This window comes from Marmota marmota, unplaced genomic scaffold (assembly GCF_001458135.2).
Source record: "Marmota marmota marmota unplaced genomic scaffold, marMar, whole genome shotgun sequence".
NCBI classification, from domain to species: domain Eukaryota; kingdom Metazoa; phylum Chordata; class Mammalia; order Rodentia; family Sciuridae; genus Marmota; species Marmota marmota.
Window position 1 is genome coordinate 27,847,166 of NW_026000249.1, and position 3,700 is coordinate 27,850,865.

The 3,700-nt window shown below is 49.3% G+C and overlaps 1 long non-coding RNA gene across 1 annotated transcript; it reads left to right on the forward strand.

The window, feature by feature from the left end:
* The first annotated feature begins 6 nt into the window (after positions 1–6).
* LOC125614105 lies at positions 7–1,429 on the forward strand. Its single transcript, XR_007344741.1, has 2 exons — positions 7–127; positions 1,050–1,429. It is a non-coding gene; the product is annotated as an uncharacterized LOC125614105 (long non-coding RNA).
* Positions 1,430–3,700: the final 2,271 nt, after the last annotated feature.

The window sequence follows — 3,700 nt, forward strand, 5'->3', positions numbered from 1 at the left end:
CCGCCCCAGCCCTGCAGCGGCTTCTAAGATTTCACTCCGCGCTGGGCTGGGGGAGGGGGTGGCTTCTCCGGGAGGGGGTGTCTCCGATCGAAAAAGGGCCACTTCACGCTCCTTCCCTTCCTCCGAAGTGAGTTTTTAGACTCTCCGAGGCCCTGGGGGAGCGCGAGCAGCCGCGCGCAAAGGACCCCCCTCTCCACGACGCGCCCCGCACATGCCGCCTTGTCTAGTGCGACCTGATTTCCAGGGTCAACGGCGGAGGGCCTGGCCGGCTTCGGAAATAGCACCAGGCGGTGGTCGGTAGCACCGGGCCGAACTGCGGCCAGGGGATTTTGCAAAGTAATAATGGTAGCTCCCACTCCCACGCTCTGATCAAGAAATTGAGGCATGGGGAAAAGGGCAAGTTACGTTACTTGCTCAGTTACCCAGCGAGTTGGGACTTGATGAGAACCTGGGTCTCTCAGAGTTTAGGGTGGCTTAGTACAGCTGTGGTGTGCTGTAAGTATTCACCTTGGTATCAAAAGTACAGATTCATCTAGAAAGCCTGGTGTCCACTTGCGGGCTGTGTATTTGGCCTGGAGCACTTTGGCATATAGTAGGCACTCAATAAATATGTGGAATGAATGGGTGTCTGAATAACTGATTGACAGAATCATTGATGGCAAGTGATTTTTAGAGAAAGTCCTAACCATTGCTCCTTCTACGAGGATTGTCCTACCCTTATAAAAACTTACTTGTTTTTTGAGTGTTGGGAGGTAACAGGAAATTTTATGAAAAAATATATTAACCTCGTCCCCCCCTCCCTCCTAGCCAATCAGCCTGGCAAGCATTTGAACTTGCCGGGGCACATACCTGAAGCAGCTGCTACTTGGTCTCAGCCATTTCCCCCCACCTTTCTGCTTTTGCTCAGGGCCAGGCAGCCTGGAACTGCAATTGAAGCAATTCAAGAGGGAGGAGTGGGAACCTGCCAGACGGGGTTCATTGGCTTCTCTGGGACAAGCCTGGAGTGGGACAGCGTGGCTTAACAGCTCAGTGGTTATTTTTCAATTCAGGGACCACCCGGTGCAGCTTGCTTCGGAGTGGCAACCCTCGCCAGCTGTGAGGTCACATCTCAAGGAAGGCCGCCATCCACTCGAACGGACAGCTCTGTGATGCCGGTCAGTGGGACCACATCTGTGATTTGGAGAGCTGCCACTGGTACTCCATGCCGACTGCCACTTCCTGTGGCCCAAGAGGATGAGATTAAAAAACATTCTTCGATTTGGATGGGCCAATAGAATATATTTTGGTACCACACTGTTATCCCCACCCCACCCCCCTAGGTTTTCTAACCTCCCCAGTTGTCCCTTCTGTGTCACTAATCCAGTAATCTGAAATGAGGACAAATTTCACTTTGGGTCACCTGAAAGTAAACTTTCCAGTCTGATACATCCAACATCTGTTGACTACTGTGGTTTAAGTTCCCTATACTAGGAGAGCATGGGATAGGAAAAATGCTTCTTCTCTGTTTCTGATTATTGCCATAATCCGTCCTCCTCCTCCTTCTCCTCTCTGGCTCATTCCCCACCTCCTCCCTCTCTTTCTGACAGTTGTCTAGTTTGGCTTATGTTCCTATGATTATTGACCAAGAAATGAAAATGTGTATTTTCTCTCAGTTACAACCCAATCTGGATTACAAGGCTGGGTTGTCAGCTGCGTCTTTTATAGCTTGCTCTGAAGTGACCAGTAGGATCCTGTGACCTCAGCCTGAGGCCACATCACGTTAGAAGCATCCCATGATATCCAAGAAGGCCACAGGCCTCAATCCTGCATCGCTGGATTGTAGCTGAGAACACTCTCATCCTGTGCGCCCCGTGTGCAGAAGAGACTGGTAGCAAGTGACACTAATCGGGAGGTTCGGGATGCTAATTTGATTTATTATCTGTGTACAGCCTGGGGAGGAGAGAAGGCTCATGGAAGTGTTCTAGGCTGATCATTCTGAATGTGAGCATTTATTTATCTGCAAAGCTGCCCAATGTCCCTGCAGGAAGTCACCAGAGCAGCAACCCCTGGCTGTACAGACAAAAGTCTCCCCTTTACACGGGCCTGCTTTTATTGTTTCCAACAGCTTTGTGCTTTCCCTGGGGGAAGAGGAGAGTCACTCAGCCAGTTTTCTTCCTCTTTTCTCACGCTGCAGAGGAAGTGATGTTGTGGAAAGAGTGGCGCTAACTCAGCCTGCGAGTCACATTGGACCCAGAGTTGGGAATAGCTGGCACTCCTGGGCCTCTCCTCCTCCAGGCCCCAAGAAGCCTCAGGCTGAATCTGAGCATGGGGATGGTTGGGCACAGGCAGGTAGAATAGAGCAAGAGAAGGCACACTTGAGAACCATTCCCTGCGGACAGGAGCCCTCAAGGTGTGGATGTTCTTGACCCCTTGAGCCCGTTCTTTTTAGATATACATGACAATCGAGTGTATTTAAACATATCACACGTACATGGATCACTTCCCATTCTGTGGTTGTGCATGATGTGGAGTTTCACTGGTCGAGTATTCGTATATGAACACAGGAAAGTCCTGTCCAGTTCATTCCACTGTCTTTCCTATTCCCACCCCCTTCCCTTCAGTCCCCTTGGTCTAAGCCAAAGAAAGCACTTCTGTATTTCCTTCCCCCCCCCCTTATTGTGTGTTATCCGCATATCAGAGAGAACATTCCCCCTTTGGGTTTTGGGGATTGTTGAGCCTGCTCTTGGTTAGGAGTAAAACCTTCAAAGGATTTATGAAGCCCATTTCATGCATTCATCTTATTTTTCTATTTTTTTGGTTTTTTCGGTGTGTGTGTTGTGTGTGTGTGTGGCCTTGGAATTGGAACCTAGGGTTTCACGCATACAAGGCCAGTACTGAGTACATCCTAGACTCTCATTCATTCTTCATTCATTTCTTGGACATTTGTCGGTCACCCACCTCATGCCAGGCCTGGCATGCAATGGTAAGCAAAGGAGACATCCATCGTCCCTGTCCTCATGGAACTTACATTCTACTTTGCTTGACACACAAAAGGTACAGAATGTGAGCCCTCCTGTCAGACCCTGTGGGTTCCACTGCCTTAACATCTCTCCTGGCCTCTTCCTCATCTAAGTGCCTTAGTCCAGATCCTTACAGGCTTTTTGATGAACAGTTAAACCTCTCTATTCAGACTCATCTCCGTCATTTTTTATTTTTCTTTTTGCCGTGCTGTGGATGCAACCCAGCTATATCTCCAGCCCGTTTTATTTTTTAATTTAAAAACAGGGTCTCTCTAAGTTCCTCAGGCCAGCCTTGAACTTGTGATGCTCCTGCTTCACCCTCCCAAGTAGCTGGGATTACAGAAAGGAGCCACAGTGCCTGGTTTAATTCTTCTTTTTAAAAATCTCTTCCACCAGTCATTGCATTCACTGCTTGAACCAAGCAGTAAGGAAGGGAAGAAAAGGGGCTAGGGGTAGAGCTTAGTGGTACAGCATTTACCCAGCACATGCAAGGCCTGGGTGCCATCCCCAGCATGACAGGCAGTAAAGAAAACATGGGCCATACCCAGTGGTACAGGCCTGTAATCCCAGCTACTCAGGAGGCTGAGGCAGGAGGATGGAAAGTTTGAGGCCAGCTTGGAGCTTGGGCAACTTAGCAAGATCCTGTCTCCAAAAAAAAAAAAATAGCTGGGGATGTAGCTGAGTAGTACAGTGTTTGGCCC